At 38.8% G+C, this 19,389-nt stretch overlaps 1 protein-coding gene across 1 annotated transcript in view; it reads right to left on the bottom strand.

Annotated features, from left to right (window-relative positions):
• Window positions 1-19,389, bottom strand: part of LOC124612283 (protein GDAP2 homolog) — a 678,155-nt gene that overhangs the window by 162,140 nt on the left and 496,626 nt on the right. The window lies entirely within an intron of this gene.

The raw sequence follows: 19,389 nt of genomic DNA, 5'->3' as shown, positions 1-19,389 counted from the left end.
CAAAGCTCATACCATTGCAGAAAATCTCATAAAGCCGTGTGTTAATGATATTGTTTCTTGCATGCTAGATGAAAAGGCAGTAAAACTTGTATCTTCGGTGCCAGTATCAAACAATACTGTCAAGAGATGCATTGTTAATACGTCAAATGATATGAAAGACACTTATTTCTCGCATACAACACAATTCATTTGCTCTGCAGATAGATGAATCCACTGATGTTGCAGGATTAGTGATTTTATTGGCTTTTATATATGCGCAGTCTAAGTCGCCATGTCGTCGTGGATTGGGAGGCCGCTCCTGCCAGAGGTTCGAGTCCTCCCTCGGGCATGTGTGTGTGTTGTCCTTAGCGGAAGTTAAACTTAGGTTAATAGTGTGTAAGACTAGGGACTGATGACTTCAGCAGTAAAGTCCCATAGACTTTAAATACATTTGAACATTTTTCTTCGGATTTCACGAAAAACCACACACACACACACACACACACACACACACACACACACACACACACACGACTTACGAAATATGCGCAACAGTAGCCAAACAGTGGAAGTGAACAGACCACAAGCGGCAGTTTGTCAACAGCGAACAGTTTGGACGTGACGTTGATTGCTCTTGGAGGAAGGCCGCTCCAACGTGTGAAATGTTAATTATCAAATAATTTTAATCAGGCTATAGTGTGTTGAACAAAGGGAGTAAATCCACTAGTAAGTGTCTGGATACAGTGGTAATTCAAATTGGATCGTTAATTTCAAGTTGTTTTCATTCATCTCTAAACCAAAGACTATTGATAGTTCAGGGAGGGGGGGAGGGGGGGTCATTGGAAACATGGCACTTGCATTAAGAAGCTTTCAGTTCCCTTGGGTTTTGCTCTGAAATTTAAAGTTACTGTGCTCTTGACTGACTAGGGGTCTGCCATGGATTTTCGACTGAAGAAGGGATCCGTCAGCTGGAAAGGTTGAGGAGCCCTGTTCTAAACCATTCTGGTTCTGGATATTTTTTCAAGTAGCACTCATATTGCAGTTGCCTTTAAAATAGTATCTGAAGTTTCATTCTTAGCATTGTTCCTCACTGTCAGCTGGTTTTTTTATGTACATGGACTGTAAATGATTGACAAGTTTTTAGATATTCTCTGTGGTTACATTTATATCTAGACTGTCCAATATCTTTTTACATCCTTCTATTGATTTCATCTGTTTTTATGGGCCTTGGAGGACAGACTTTGATACAATTAGTTTTCTGTGAAGTTTACATTTTGATGAATGTACTTATGGCTTGCTTCTTGATTTCTGTTGCAAGGGGAGGGTTTTTTGTGTATAGATGCATGGCAACAGTAAGTGTATTTTCGATTGCCCTAGTTATGAGGTGAAGTGCTCAATTTTCAATCCTCTCTGAAGTGCCTATCTGCTTTTGTTCTGTGGAGATCAAAATTCCACTTCCATATTTAATAACATAACCATATATATGTACTGAATGTTTTGTTTAAGGTGCCCTGAGTGCATCCCCATTTTGCTCCAGCTAGTGTCTTCAAGACTGGTTTTATTTTCTGCATTTCTTTGTTTATTAAAGTCTACAAAGTTGGCAAATATTAATTTATTATTATTTAAATTGGTGCAGGTGCTGTTTAGAAGCATTTTGTTTTCAGTATTTATAGTGAAGTTTGAGATTTTATGTTATAGGGAGAAGACCTGATACACAGTTTTTGATTTATTGATGATCACATTATTCTATAAAGATCATGTTTATGCAGTGTTTATTGTCAACATTCTAGTTTCTGTTTTTGGTTTAGACAATTGTTTTATGTGGCCCATAAGGATGTCATCTATAAACACGTTCACATTTATAATTTCAGTGCTCTTCAGCACTTTAACCAGGTCATTTATGTAGATACTGAGCAGTATACGGCTACCCTTTGGCAGTTCAATTTTACTTTCTTTGTAACTCTTTAGCACGATCTTCAGTGTGAGATGCTTTTAATAGTTTCCACAACGAAACAGTGTCTCAAAATCTGCTAGAAAATGCAAAAAGATTCTTGTCATATGCAAAGAACACCAGCAGTAAGACGTAATCAATACCTTCACTGTGCAATGGGAATGGAAATGTTACTGATGACAGTGCCACTAAAGCAGAGTCACTAAACACAGTTTTCTGAAATTCCTTCACTGAAGAAGATGAAATGAATATTCCAGAATTTGAATCAAGAACACCTGCCAACATGAGTAACTTAGAAGTAGATATCCTTGGTGTAGCGAAGCAGCTTAAGTCCATTAATAATGGTGAGACTTCCAGTCCACATTGTATACTACTTAGGTTCCTCTCAGAGTATGTTCTACGCTTAGCAATCATTTATAAATGCTTGTTCATTGAAAGATTCATACCTAAAGACTCGAAAGTTGCACTTACCACACCAATACTCAAGAAATAAAATAGGAGTAATGCACTAAATTACAGACACATATCACTAATTTAGATTTGCTGCAGGATTTTGCTCAAACATGATGAATTACCTCAAAGAAAACATTTTACTAACAAATAGCCAACAAGGATTCAGAAATGTAATTCTTGTGGAACACAACTAGCTCTTTTTGTTCTCATAAGGTAATGAGTGCTATCAACAGGTGATGTCAGACTGATCCCATATTGCCAGATTTTCAGAAAGCTTTTGACACTGTTACTCCCTAACAATGTCTAATCAAATTGTGTGCCTATGGAGTCAGTATCATCTCAGCTGTGCGAATGGGTTCATGATTTCCTGTCAGAAATGTTGCAGTTCGTAGTAACTGATGAAAAGTCATTGAGTAAAATGGAAGTAATATCTGGTGTTTCCTAAGGAAGTGTATAGGTCCTCTGCTGCTCCTAATCTATATAATGATATACGAGACAATCTGAGCAGCCCTCTTAGATTGTTTGCAGATGATGTTATCATTTATTGTCTCATAATTTCAGCAGATGATCTAAACCAATTGCAAAATAATTTAGACAGTATATCTGTATGGTGTAAATGGCAATTGGCTCTAAATAATGAAAACAGTGAAGTCATTTACAAGAGTACTAAAAGGATCTGCTAAACTGCAGTTACATGACAAATCACAAAATACACAGGCAGTGAATTCAACTAAATACTTAGGGATTACAGTTCTGAATAATTTGAATTGGAGCAATCACACAGGTAATTTTGTGGGAAAGTGAACTTCAATTTATTGGCAGAACACTTAGAAAACATTACACGTCTACTAAAAAGAATGCCTATAGTGCATTTGTCTGTCTTCTTCTGGAGTACTGCTGAATGGTGTGCTATCTGCATTAGGTAGGATTGAAAGAGGCCATAGAAAAAGTTCAAAAAGGTCAGCTAATTTTGTATTCATGAACTAGGAAACAGAGTGCATTGGATATGATACGCAAATTGGGGTGGCATTAATTAAAACAAAGGTGTTTTTCATTGCGGCAGGATCTTCTCATGAAATTTAGATCACCAACTTTCTCCTCTGAATGTGAAAATATTTTGTTGGCATCTACTTACCAAGGCAGCAAAAATGATTGTTGTAATAAAATAAGAGAAATCAGAGCTCACACAGAGAGATTTAAGTGTACATTTTTCCTGCATGCTGTTCAAGAGTGGAACAGTAGAGGAATAGCTTGAAGGTGATTTGATGAACCCTCTGCCAGGCACTTAATTGTGAATTGCAGAGTAATTATGTACAATTTATATTTAGATGTAACTTGGTTGTACCTTGTTACAGTGTATTTTTGTCACACTCTGAGTCAGGAACCTCTTTATCCAATTTGATTTGTTTCTTCCACTTCCATATATTTTCAGTTTACTTATAAACTCACTCCTCCACACCATATCATGTGCTCATTGGAGATCAACAAATATTGATAATGAGCTTTACTTTTTATTGAATCCTAATTTGGTGTTTTGCAGTTCTGAGAACTGAGTTGAGTGTGGACAGGTATCCTTGAAACTTGCTTGCTCTTAGGATTTTTTAATGTTTAAGGAAGTAACTGAGTCTAAAGGTTAAAAAATTTTTTCAAAGATTTTGATCATTATTGAGGTCGATAAGGTGATCTGGAGATTACTATGTCTGTAGCTTTTACCCACTAGTTGGTAGGCTTATGTATTTTCTACAGACCTTCTTATATTTCAATTGGAAAATAGATCTTTATCTACTTCCTAAATCTTTTAAAAACTCTGGGAAAATGTTGTCTGGTCCTGGTTGTTTTTTGTCTGTAATCTATTCACAGACTGATTCAGTTCTTCCATGGTGAAGTCACAATTAAATAATTTATGTCACTCTCGCTGATATTTCCAGTCACAATTAAATAATTTATGTCACTCTCGCTGATATTTCCCTCCTTTTTTTATTTTTGTATCCATATCTTCTTTATTTCAATCTTCATAAGTCATTGTCTCTCTTCAGCATGTTTTTATTGTTCAAGATATTCACTGAGCAATATGCTTTCATGCTATCAGTTGTATAGTCCATCATAATTACAAAATTTTTTAGTGCTTCTTGTTTTGCAATGTTTATTTTCTGTTTCAGTTTTGCGCTTCCCTTTGGCCATATGATACTGAGGGGCAACTAAAAGCATACATATTTTTCAGTGGAATGTAGGAGGACTCTCTAAATAAAAAATAACACAACATAAAAAAGTTGTTTTTGAAGAAAAAAAGTGACATCTTAATAGTTCAAGGGACAAATGTCACTGCAAACAGTACCAAAAGCTATAATATAAAGGAAAATATTATACATGGACTGCAAGAAGAGACATGTAGCCAGGGGAATACTAGATGTAGTATGAGGAAACATGATACCTGATTTTGAAGTAATGACAGAGATGAACAAACATGACACAGAAGAAACAGTAGCTATCACAGCGTGGATACAGAAAATGAAATTGAAAATCTTTGGAATTCGCAATCCTCTAAGCAACAAAAACTTCAGTATAAACATAATAATACCCACAAGTAATACAATTAGAACAGGGAACTTCAACTCTTCCACAACTGCCTGAGGATACACCTACCAAAAGCAGGCTGGCTCAACAGATGAAGATTTTACAGGTAGAACAGTGTTTATTTATTTAGCTACGTAAAGATCCCCAAAACATTCGTGCATTGCTGGGGAAGATCAAATAAACCAGATCTATCAATAGCTTTTGCTAATATTGTTGTGCAGCAAAATAAAAAATAAAATAAAAAAAAACAAATAAATAAAAAATAAAAATAAATAAATAATGTAATTGGGGACTCTGGCTGCTGTGACAGACTGAAACAACAATAGATATGACAATCTGATTTTACCACCATGATAGACAACATAGTCGGCAGTGTGTGTGCAGTGTAAAGCACCCTTGGTCTTTTCTGAAACTTTAAAAAATAAAAAAGAATATTGCGTTTATACAAGCCCATCTGGAACTGTGATCTATCCAACCAAAAGACATTCAAGGATAAAGCAAGAAAAGAAAAACACATGAGGAACAGAAGAGAGTGTTATACTCATCATGTAATAGTTAACAATCAAAGACTACATAATTTATCAAACTAATTATGAATAACATTTTTATGTTTTCAGCTGAGTGTAATGTCACACTTAAATAATTTTGCAGCTTTTTTGGTCTGAGTCAGTTGATGTAAGAGCTTTCTGGGTATGGTACTGCATCCTATTATAAAAACAAATGTTGGAGAAACCATTGTTTGAGCCACCATGGCAGTGGCCTCCTTATGTATACTGGTGTGTTGTTGTTGTTGTTGTTGTCCAGTCACTTATCTCTTGTCGTGACTGCTCACTGAGCATACCATTACACCATAATTAAAAAAAAGTCATTGATGTAATTGGTATGTTGAGGCAGAAGGAGCGAGAACTTTATTGTAATAGGTTACTGTGGTGGAGTGAGCAGGGAACTGCTGTTGACTATTGCTTCTTGCATTGCGTGCCATGACTGGTAGTTATTGGCAAAGCTGTGGGCTCCTATTTTCCTTCTGCTGGATGCAGGCTGTGTGGAGGAAGTTGCTTGCTGGTAACACTCACTTCTCGTGTTGTTACCGTGACCTGCCAGGCTCCAGGCTATGATGGCTGGCAACCAGGACAGGGCAAGCCTGAATCCATCCTTTCTATTCATGTTGTTAGCATGTTTTAGTATTTCATTGACTTCTCTGACCTTGCATTTCACCATTTCACTATCCCCGGATACTTGGTAAGTGCCCAAGTTTCATTAAATCTTATTTCCTTACCACAGTCTTTCTGGTGTTCTGCCACTGCAGATTTTCAGTGCTACCCTAATTGAATGGAGCACTCATGTTTCTGTATATGTGTAGCTACCGGCCTGCCGGTCTACTTTTTCAAACGCACATTCCACCTCGCTAAAGTGTGCAGTGTGCATAGCATCTACTTTGTACTTGTTGCAGCCTGGCCCATTTTAGATCTTGCAGCTGATGTAAAAGACAAGCTGGACACCAGTCCAGTGACATTCTTCACATAGGGTAAACATGCTGCTTGTTGGAAGTTGTCAATTTCTTACCTATCTTCCTTCCTTTTATTCAGTGCCATTGGTGTGTGGATCTATTTATGGCTGCAACCATTGACCAACAAAATTATTTCCCACCTTTTGAGCTAGGATGATATGATGTGAACATCACTTAGGTGCTGTATTTGGATAGCCAGTGAAAGGATGACAGTTATTTTGTGCTGGGTGGTGGTTGGATTGGGGGTGCAAATACCTGTCAGCACGTGTAGGCTTCCAGTGTACTCTGTGCCCTAGTTTTCCATCCATCATCATACATATTTTCATGTCTAGGAATTTGTCAAGTCTTCTCCTGTGCATTTTGTTCAAATATTGATGAAATCTGTAGTGCTCTGTCTCACCATAGGGTCATGTAGCGAATGCGATATCAATGTATCTGAATCACCATCAGGGGCTCACAGGAAAGGAACAAAGAGCCATTGCTTCAAATGCCTTCATGAATATGTTGGTCACTAATGAGGATAGGGAAGATCTCATTGCTACACTGTCAGTCTGGTTACAGTATTTTCCTTGTCATCTGAAGTATGATGAAGACAAACATAACTCTACCAGATCGCATACATCTGGCGAGACATACTCTTTTTAGGATACAAACAGTTTTGTCTAGTGGCATGTTTGTGAACAGTGATTTTACATCAAAGCTGACCATAATTCCCGCTTTAAAAATGTTTCTCCCCTTATGCATTCTATAAAGTCCATCAAGTTCTTCACATAAAGAATCAGTTTTGCACACCAAAGACGTCTTAATTTGCAGGCTAGAACTTCACCAAGTTGTAAGCAGACAAGTTGATCCCATTCACTATCAGCCTTAAAGAATGGTTTTTTTTTATGTATTTTTGGTACTCCATGAATTCTAGGAGGAACTGGAATCTGGCAGTGAGGCTGTACTAACAACAAGAGATGCAAGAATTATCAGTGAGTAATTGCGCAAGGCCTGCATCCAGCAGGAGGAAAACAGGATTCCACACCTCATTTGTCAATGACTACCAATCATGCCACGCGATGCAAGAAGCAATAGACAACAGCAGGCCCCTCCACTGAAGTAACCTATACAATAAAGTTTCCACTCCTTCCACTTACAGAGATCAATTGTATCAATGATTTTTGATGATGCTCAGTGAGCAGTTGTGACAAAATATAAGTGACTCTTGATAACAAAAGTGCACCAGTAGCACTGAAAGGCCACTCTAATTGTGGTCAAAAAGTTGGTTTCTGCTCCCACAGGAGCCATGAAGTCCAGATCCGACTAATTACAGCATGCACAGAGGTATTTTAGCAATCAGACATGAATGGAATGGGAAGAATCTCTAATAAGTGGCACACACTGCCATACAGTTCACAGTGGTATGCAAGAAATGACATGTCTCACAAAGTGAACAGATTTAGTTAACTGTGTGTGAAATAAGAGTATTTGAGGTAGAGTAAGTTGGGTGTTGTGAAACACTGTCAGATGCACCACAGTGTTGCACAGTGCACATCTTTGCATCTAGACAAAGGTTTGATTGAATATTGACACGGAGTGACACAGTAGAGACTCTAGGCAGACAGATTTTAAATAAATCAAGTTTTTCTTTATATGTGGAACTTTGACTATGGGATTTTATGGGTTGCCAGGAACACTAACAGATCATTTTCAGGATGTACAATGAGTAAACTACATAGCAACTGTTACAGAAAATTTTGTTTTCTGATAGGACCATTGAAAAAGAAATGAATGGACACACAGCAGCAGACATTAACTATAATAAATGTAAACACTATTGCACTGCAGTTCATATAATTTTCTAAGTTATGCAGTAGTACAATTGCTGCCACTAGTAACACCTCAGATCACAGTAATAAAGGTAAGAGCTCATTGAACAAGAGTCTTCTGTCAACTGGTTACATAGTGGAGGCCTATTCTACTTTTTTCAAAAATTAGGTGTAGCATTTTAGCACAAAGAATTTAAGGAGACTGTTTCACATCAATAACATGAACGTTACACCTCTGGATCCAATCCATCACCTGACACATACTCATACTCTTACAGAAATACTAGTAACAAATAGGGCAGGTAAAGTAATTCAAGCTAGTCAGACTTCTATGCCTAGCACTTCTGCCTTTGGTGTAATATTGTTACTGTACTCTCTATTGCCTGCTAGAGAAAATTCAAGCCTAGTAACACACAGAGATGTGAAACACATCAAGCATGATGCTCTACAAGTTGATTGTTCATATATCCAGTGGCAGCACATAAGCAATGAGCTGACATTATATGTTTAAGTTTGGAAATTCACTGACAGACTCATTGCACTGTATAACAAACATGTTCCTAGGGGTTAAGTCAATGGAAAGAGAAATCCTATTCACTGACTAGAAGCAGAGATGCCAGATGGTGGACGAGTATGATTCTGTACATAGAAGATCAAGTGAAACCCAACACATGAACATAGTGAACTTTAGAGAAAAGTGCAGAACAACATAAAGGAAACTGAGTCTGTCACATCTAAAGTTCTGAGAAGTTACCATTAATCACAGCCACAATATTACATCTCTACAATGAAAACATGTTTCTATGTTTTAACAAACTCAGTGTTGGAGGGGGAGGGGGGGGGGGGGAGCAGACACAGTAATCTATTCTAAGACGTTAAGTAATAATGGAGTAAACAGTCATTTGATTTTTAAAAGTTACAACATTATTTTTCAATTTCTTACATGCAGCTTCAATGTCCACAATACATTCAAGTACAGTAACAACACTCATCATACAGAAAGTAATAAATTTCCCCTGCTCTGTTTAAAGCCTTACACTCAGATAGCACTGTATATAATGTTAATAACTTATAACAAACCAGGTGGCAGAAACATATTTAAAAAGGACTCTATAATCCTATCTGAATACCGCTAGTACTTGACGGAAGAATTTTATAGTCTGAACTGGCAAATTTTACATACATCATAACACGTTCGATTGACAACACAATTGTAAATGATATTGCAATCATTGCATAAAGTGATGTAAATATTTTCATTCCCCTTTTCTTTTTCTTCTTGTTCCTATTTTTCGTAAAAATCTATAATGTTCCACATTAAACTTGATGTGAATAAAATGATATTTAAATTTTATGTTATAGTACAAATTTATCACATTTCACTGGCATTCTTTTTCCTCCTCCTTTATGAAACTACTTACTGCACTTGTTTAAGGGAAGGTGCTCATCTTTTATTTGAGACAAGCATTATATTGCAATCACACATACTCAGTCATCTTACTGGCACATGTGCCACTATTACAGTGTCTGGCTTATCAGAAGTTGAGTGTTAGTGTTATCTTAAAAACAACAGCTTCACTCAAGTGGTACATAATCTTATCATTTGAAAGAAGCTGGCAAAACTTTGAAGATCTGCTTGAAAGGATTATAAGAACAATAAATATTTACATTTGGTTTTTTTATTACACCATGCAATAATGTTAAATGTTTATCTGCTTTTCTACATCTGCAGTTATTGTGATATGTATGTTAAATGGTCTACTACATCACTGATAACCACACTACAATAATTTTTCCATTTTTATGGCTTTGGGGACATGTTTCACAGTTGTATGTAGAAAGAAACCATGCTATTCCATTAATCTTGGTTCATTTCTCACAAAAAACAATAAAATTTGTAACGATGAAGCATATATATTGTTTACACAACTATTACTAAATTTTTTAATTAGCTGCACACCAGTTTGAAATCTTGGACTCTGTAAACCACTACCCAATAATTAATTTACGTAATTTTTTCCATATGAAGGGAATGAACCTTCAGTGTTGTGAAATTAATGGCAAATACACATTAATACATAGATGTAACTGTCGGAAGAATTGATACAGCATCAACTGAAGTGTGTCTTACCTCTAGTATAAGGGGTATTCTTGAAGTTAATTTCAGTGTAGAGTCCATATGTTCATTTACAAATGTGTATTTATGTTGCTAGAAATAAAGAAGTCTTTCATTATGCTTCAATGCTTCAGTTTTGTGTACATTATTCTACACGGTGTGTAATCGTACCCCATGCAATTAGTGATCCCAATGGTGATAAACATGTATAATCATTGACAGTTTATTATGCAGACAATTAAGTACAATGCCATCACAAAGGAAGATGCTCGCAAGCAGTTGAAAACAATCAATGACGAGATTCAAGAAATTTGCGATTAAATACAGGTTTTGGAGCTCTTCTTTCATGCAACACAAAAGGTGGATATAGTGCATTTTAAAAAGAAAACTGAATGCCAAAACAGTCAACAACCTTTCACTGGTTCTAAAAGTGAAAGAGTACTCCATAAAGTTTTGGGATTGCAGCAGGATGACATTGATTTCTTGCCACAATATTTTGGCAGAAAACCATTCACTCATCTTCATGTAATTGTTTTACATTGGATGTTACTAGTTCATGCCATTAACTTTATACCAAAATTAGTGCAGAGACACATGCACAAAGGCAGTTGTTACATGAGCACCCTCTGTAACATTTGGTGTCATCTTCAAATATTGCTCCATTTATGGTGCACAAGAGCATGAGTAATGGTGATACTACATGCACACCTCCAGTCAGAATGTGGACTTGCAGAGATAAAATTCAAGTGTCAAGTTTTATAACTGTCACTAGATGTGCAATTAGCTATAAAATGCTTTCTTTCTAAAGATATTAAAGAAATCACCAGATCCAACACCTGGTATAGTTGAAAGCAGCCATCAAGATTAATAAGATCTTTAGCCAAACATACTTCCACAGATTCCTTAATTATTGAATTCCAGAAGGGTCTTGTCAGGGCCAAGATCACTGTGGAAGAATAGTCCATACAATTTCATGTGGAGATAAAATGCTCGGCTATGGTTGACTTACTGGTCTGCGAAAGACAAATGTGGTGATCATGTTCAAAGCACCTTTCACATAGTATGCTTGTAGGCCAACCAATATAGGCTTTGTCAAACTGACAAGGCGTTCTGTAGATTCCAGCCTTCCACAATCCCCAATTGTCTTTTACTGAACCGACAATAGCACAAGTCTTTGTAGGTGGCTGTAAGATTGCTTTAACAAAGTCAGCAGCTCATGGTCTTGTGGTTAACACTATTGCTGACTCTTAATTACGAAGCCCCAGGTTTGGTTCCTGGCTAGGTAGATGATTTTCTCCACTGTGTGTGTGTGTGTGTGTGTGTGTGTGTGTGTGTGTGTGAGTGCGTGCGCGCTAGCATCAAATTAAAAGACTTTCACCAAGCTACCAAACTCCCCAGAAGGGGACTCCTTGCCAATTATGCCATATACACATTTAAATTTACTTTAATATAATGTTTCCTTACAAGGGAAACTCCCCATTGCTCCCCCCTCAGATTTAGTTATAAGTTGGCACAGTGGATAGACCTTGAAAAACTGAACACACATCAATCGAGAAAACTGGAAGAAGTTGTGTGGAACTATGAAAAAATAAGCAAAATATACAAACTAAGTAGTCTATGCGCAAGATAGGCAACATGAAGGATAATGTGAGCACAGGAGCGCTGTGGTCCCGTGGTCAGTGTGAGGAGCTGCGGAACGAGAGGACCTTGGTTCAAGTCTTCCCTCGAGTGAAAATTTTAATTTTTTATTTTCAGTTTATGTGACAAACTCTTATGTTTCCATCAGTTTTTTGGGAGTGATTATCACATCCACAAGAAAACCTAAATCGGGCAAGGTAGAAGAATCTTTTTACCCATTCGCCAAGTGTACAAGTTAGGCGGGTCGACAACATATTCCTGTCATGTGACGCACATTCCGTCACCAGTGTCGTATAGAATATATCAGACAAGTTTTCCTGTGGAGGAATCGGTTGACCTATGACCTAGCGATCAAATGTTTTCGGTCCCCATTGGAGAGGCATGTCCTTTCGTCTACTAATCGTATGGTTTTGCGGTGCAGTCGCAAAACACAGACACTAAACTTATTACAGTGAACAGAGATGTCAATGAACGAATCACAGATCATAACTTTGCGAAAATAAAGAAAGTAAAATTTTCACTTGAGGGAAGACTTGAACCAAGGACCTCTCGTTCCACAGATGCTCACGCTAACCACGGGACCATGGCGCTCCTGAGCTTACACTAGCCCTGATGTTGCCTATCTTGCCCATAGACTACTCAGTTTGTATATTTTGCTTATTTTTTTATAGTTCCACACAACTTCTTCCTGTTTTCTCGATTGATGTGTGTTCAGATTTTCAAGGCCTATCCACTGTGCCAACTTATAACTAAATCTGAGGGGGGTGCGATGGGGAGGTTCCCTTGTTAGAATTCTGCCTAAATTGAGAAATATTGCTCTTATAAGGGGGGAACACCTTGAATTTGAACAGCTCCTTCTCCTCTTCATCTTGTGAGTTGCTGCATTTCTTCGTCTTTAAAGCTGTGTTGATCTGATGTGAAATATATCCATTATCTCTGCACACAGATTGTGTCCCAACTCCTTAGCAAGATTGTCTCTATCAGACGCAACACATGCCTGGTGCACCACCATCTGAAGGACTCCCTTGGTTTGTGAAGGGCTGTGGCAGTTACATATCTGCAAATACAGGTCTGTATGCATAGACTTATGGCCAAAATACTGGGGCAAGAAGTTGGCATCAATGACAGCATAGCAACTGGCATATCAGGACAGTCTGACTGGAGCATGATACAAAGGATAGGTAATACCAACACCAATGACAACCCACAGAAGAAGTCTTGGACTGATTTATACATAAAAGTGCAGCATAGCAACATCAAACACAACAATGTAAATCATATCTGTAAAACATCTGGCTAATCCATTCTGCAGCATGCCTGCAGAATTTCCCCAGAGTGCCCAACAGAAACAAGGGCCACATTTAAGGAAATGTTCCAAACTTGGATAATCTCATCATTCTGCTGGCCTGTGGTCTTCACCTTTGCTCCTTGTGCAAAAGAAAGATGGATGTTGGTGCACCTGGGGTGATAACTGCACTTTAAATGCCAGGACAGTCCCAGACAAGTACCCTGTACAAACATTCAAGATTTTGTCTGTGCATTAGCCATCACAAAATTTTTCAGCATCAAAGACTATCACAAAGTGTACAACCAAATGCCTGTGGCAGAATTGACATCCTGAAGATGGCAGGAATTATGCCCTTTGGCCTGTCTGAACTTTATGTCATTTGGTCTCAAAAATGCTGCACAGGCATTGCTACTTTTTGTGGATGATGTGTCAAAGGAGCTTCTCTTCAGTTCAGCATACCTTGATGACATTCTAGTGTTCTCACAAAACACCAAGCTACATGAATGACATGCAGGAAGAGCATCGCTAGCTGCATAACTATGGCAGAATACTGAATGAAGAAAAGTATGTCATCAGCAAAGCAGATGTAACCTTCCTGGATCATACTGTTCTGGCAGATGGCATTCGTTCATTACCGGAAAAGACAGCAGCCCAGCAAGCCTTTCCAAAGCTGACAGATTACCAGCAATTATGACTTTCCTTGGAAAGGTCAACTTTCATCATTACCATTTTTTGGCTATCATGGCTATACAAATTCCACTCACAGGCATAGTTGCAGCACATGGCACCACAGGCCAGCGATCTCTCAATTGGACACCGGAGACGGAAAAAACTTTCCATGATCTTCAAGGTGAGCCTAACTAGTGCAGTGCTTCTCAATCATCCAGGGTCATCTGTGCCCCTGGCAACAATCGTAGAAACTAACCAAACAGCAATAGTGCAGACCAACGCCACCACATCTACCAATGTTGGCAACCATTTAATGTTTTTTTCCCAAAAAGCTACAACCGGTGCAGCGTTGGCAAAGTACACATGACAGAGAACTACTTGCAGTTTATGAAGCTATTAAATGACAATTTACACCAACCACAAACAGATAGTCTCCACTTTCTAGAACACCAGTGACAAGTGTTTCTTCATAGCAGTTCAGATGTACAGAGTTCGTCAGTCATTTAAGATGGATTTATCCCACATAAAAGGAGCAGAGTACAATGTGGTCAATTAATTTTCATGCATTGTGGTTTGGCAAACACCAAAGAACTCACAATTGCACAGACTGCAGATGTCAAACTACAGCATTATTGGCCGACCTTTCCACAGGACTGCAATTTCCCCGAATCCCAGTGCCAGGCACCAAGTTAACACTGCAGTGTGATGTCTCTCAGCAGAAGCCAAGGGGCTACATTTTTCCAAGTCTCTGTAAAGCTGCTTCCAATATTGTTCACATTCTGTCACATCCCAGGAGCAAGCATTACCATCAAGTTACTGACAGACCATTTTGTGCGGTCATTGATAAGAAAAGGTGTCCATGCACTGGCATGTTATGGAATTCATTGCCAGCAATGCAAAATGGGATAACATGTACATGTCAACATCAGGCAGTTTCAAGGCCCTCCAGCAAGATTTTCCCATGTCCACAATGGTCTCATAGTCTTCCCTTACAACCAGATACCTTTGCACAGCACTAACATCTGTACTTGATGGGCAGAAGCTACACCCATCAATGACGTTTCTGCTGAGACAACAGCAAAGCCTTTCATTGCCATCTGGATAGCACAATTCAGTTAGCTCCTCTGAATTCACTACAGATCATGGTTGGCTATCTGAATATGTTTGTTTCATGAAGTGTCCAAATTATCCAGCATCATCATATCACATGCTACAATCCCACCAGCAATGGGTTGGTAGAAAAATAGCATCACATCACAAAGGCAACTCTTATGTGCCGTTATGAGAAATGGACAGAGGCCCTTCCTTTGATCCTCTAAGATCTTCACACAGTACAAGCTGGACATCCGCACATCATTAGCAGAAATGGTGTGTGGGGAGTCGTTACACATTCTATTGACTATCACAAGACACTGCTGCCATCAACAGTATAACAGTCACAGTTGGTACAATAGCTCTGAAATCACACAGCCAAGATCTGTCAACCAACTGCTTGACATCACAGCAGACACCCCATTTTCATCCACAGAGCTGTGGGTGACTGTACTAATATCATGATCTGCACAGATCTCATCAAATCATCATTACAACTACCATACACCACTCCCTTCCATATTGCATCCAGGAGACCACACCATTGAGATCTTGCAAAACAGCAAAACTAAGAAGATCCTTCACTCCTATGAGACACCAAGCCAATGCCACAAGCCCCACCACATCTGGACACATCCAAACAGACTTCAACATGTGGTTATTATCCCCCTCCAGCAGCTGTACTCTCATTGCTTTCATCAGCTGTATGCATACGAGCTGGTCAGCAAATAAAGTTTCAGTGTCCTTATATTACAGATGCTCTATACTAAACAGGAGCGGCGAATAATAAATCCAACAGCTAGTTGTAGTGAGAGTTACCTCTGGTACAATAGGTATCTTTGAAGATAGTACAATTATTCATTCATGTATGCATTTTTGTGTTGCTAGAAACAAAAAATTAATTCTGTACACTTCAATTCTGTGTATGTTATTTTATGTGTTATGTATGCCTTACCCACATATCTATGGTGATCCTATTAATACTTAATTTACAATAAGGAGAGGTGTTTTATCTTATTTGTGATACACCCTTCCCAAATTCTAATTACAATTAAAAAACTTTATAGTTAGAATGATACAGAGAAGAAAGTATAACTTTTTAAAAATGATTGCATTATTAATTATTATATTTATCTGTTGTTGATCTACTAAAATATTTATTTATATGACTGATAGGTAACTCACAGACAGACATAACACATGAATTTTATATGTAAAGAGTGTGTGTGTGTGTGTGTGTGTGTGTGTGTGTGTGTGTGTTCTCTGTTTTCCAGCTGCGTCAATTCGAATAAAATCCTCGAGCTTTCAATGGCCATCTCCGCCATAGTTGTCAGGAGTTCACTGACTGCCGGGGTTGTTATGGTCTATCGCTTTTATAGGCATGATGACCTCATCAGCAGCCAATCAGATCGATCCAATGTGGCGCGTGCGCGCGCGTAAGTTAACCCAGGCAGCTAGCACACTGATCGGTACTTGTACGCAAATAGTTTCCACCACCCTGTACACAAGAAAGCTGTCCTGAACACGTTGGTTCATAGAGCCAAGATTATCTCTGATGACAACCACCTACAGTCTGAATTGCAGAACTTAAAATGTGTTTTTGGGGAAAATGGATACAGCAAAAGAGACATCACTAACGCATTCAAGGGCCGCCAACGAAAGACACCTGGTGAATCAATAGAAGAGGCCAAACAAACTGTATTCCTGCCATACTGTGGAGCAACTAGCAGTAAGTTAGGATGTCTGCTGCAGAAACATGGGCTAAGACCAGGGTTCCGGCCCGCCCCCAAGATACAAGATATGTTGCACCCTGTTAAAGACGACATTGTTCTTCGAGTGTCTGGTGTGTATGGTGTACCCTGTGAATGTGGCAGCATGTACATTGGACAGACAATTCTCACTGTTGCGGAGCGTAGTACTGAGCACAAGCGCCATGTAAAACAAAGGGAGCTTGACAAGTTGGCCATAGCAGAGCATTGCCTAGAAAACGGACATAAAATACAGTTCAAAAATACAAAAGTGTTGGCTCATGCATCTACATATTGGGACTCTGTTATAAAGGAAGCAGCCAAGATTCGCTTAAACAACAACAATTTCAACAGAGACCAGGGATACACACTCAGTGGGGCATGAGGATGGGCGTTGGACATCGAAAGAAAGCAGACGGTGTTGCCACGGTCAATAGCTCCGCTAGCTGCCTGGGTCGACTTACGTGCGTGCGCCACATTGGATCGATCTGATTGGCTGCTGATGATGTCACCATACCTATATAAGCAAGAGACCATAACAACCCCGGCAGTCACTGAACTTCTGACGACGATGGCACAGGCGGCCATTGAAAGCTCGAGGATTTTATTCGAATTCACGCGGCTGGAAAACCGAGAACGTTTTATTCATGTATGCTGTCACGAAAGACTCTGAGGACACACACACACACACACACACACACACACACACACACACACACACACACACACAAAGAGTTTTTATGTGTTGGAATATGTGAGATGTTTATTATTTATAAGACTGCAGCATGTGTTCAGAAGGAATTATGGAAAAGAACAACCATGTAAACACAGCATAGTACATTGGTATCAATAATTTAGGGACACGAGTTGTCTCTGTACACACACACACACACACACACACACACACACACAGCCCTCATTCCTCCCCCCCCCCCCCCCCCCCCCCAACCACCCCAAAAAAAAAGGAAGAAGAAGAAGATTCGTGCAAGCCACAAGCTTGTAATATTACAGCAAACTGTGTGGAAGACTTTGTGACAATGGTTGAATTTCAAAGCATACCATCTGCAGCTTGTGTGACAATTAAAACCCAAAGACTATAGCTGGTACATTATTCAACTTTCCATCACAGTGCAGGAAGCATGGCACCTTCAACTTTGCATCACAATGCAGGAAGCACTTGAGGATAAACATTTCACACCCAAGCTGATATTAAGTGATGAAGCAACCTTCCATTTATCTAGGGCAGGTTAATCATCAAAATGTGAGAGTGTGGGGCACTGAACGTTGTCCAATTGTGGGGCATAAATGAGATTTGCTGAAGGTTAACGTTTTTCTGTGCAGTGTCACAGATGAAGCTGTGTGGGGTGTTATTCTTCTGTGCAAGACTGTGATGGATACCTCTTGTCTTGATGTGTTGCAGTTGTAGTTGTAGGTTCATAACTACCTAAAAGACAAACTTCTGCATTACTGGACTGGACATAGTGGTGAAGATGATGTGGCTCTATTTTTTTTTGGTCCCCTGGGTCACCCAACCTGATGCCTTGTCACTTTCTCCATTTTGGGGTACCATGTTTATGTACTCCCACTGCCAGGAATACTAGAACAGCTCACAGAACATGTCAATGCTGCTATGATGAATGATGACAGGATTTTGCTACATATGGTACGGAACAAACTAGATTACCACTTGGATGTGTGACCAGTGGGGCACTCATAGAATCTTTTTAGGGTGCAAAAGTCAGACTTCGTGAGTTTGCAGTTCCATTCATGCATCATTCACATTTGTACAATTAATATTTTGGAAAATATAGGGCTCTGAAAATGAATGATTAATTTTAGTAGCCCTGTATCAGTAGTAATAAAGAGAATTAGAAAACCCAGAATTAGTATATTCTTATCTTTTATCCATCTTTCATCTTTTTGTATCTCCTATCAATACGTGAATGAATAAAAGTCTGCTGTTGTGTTTTTTGTCTGTATGTTTGAGCTATCTCAGGAACTGCTGTATGGATTTTGATACAGATTTCACTAATAGACAGACTGATTCATAAAGAAGGTCTGTGGGCAAAGGAGCTAAGTGTAAGGCCATCTGATGGCAGTGCCAAACAAGTGTGAACTACTGCTACTAGGTGACTGGGAAGAGCTATCACCAACTTCCTAAATAATATGTGATGCAGGACATATTAGGTATTAAGCTAACAAGACTAGATTTCTTGGTATAGTGTTAATGTTTGAGGGGCATGAAGCATAATATGGGAAGAGGTCACACAGAAAATATAGTTTGCATCAGATTGGCACCGGAGTTGGCTGGGCGGCAAGTGACCATAGGTCATGCTGAACTCTGTTCTACAAACTATAGTTTAGCTAGCTGTGCAGTCCATAAGCACTCAATGAAAACAGTAGGGTGATTAATGTCAAACTGTTTCAAAGGAAGTTTAAAAATGCAGACTGGAGCAGTCTATAATGGGTATAGTGTCAGCTCTAAAGTCACCATATTTTAATAATTTTTTTAGCCAGTTTTGAAAGCAGTTTTTCCACATACGAGGGCAGTTCAATAAGTAAT

Source organism: Schistocerca americana, chromosome 4 (genome assembly GCF_021461395.2).
Source record: "Schistocerca americana isolate TAMUIC-IGC-003095 chromosome 4, iqSchAmer2.1, whole genome shotgun sequence".
NCBI lineage: Eukaryota > Metazoa > Arthropoda > Insecta > Orthoptera > Acrididae > Schistocerca > Schistocerca americana.
Note: the sequence above shows the minus strand (reverse complement) of the source record. Positions and strands in the feature narration are given on the sequence as shown.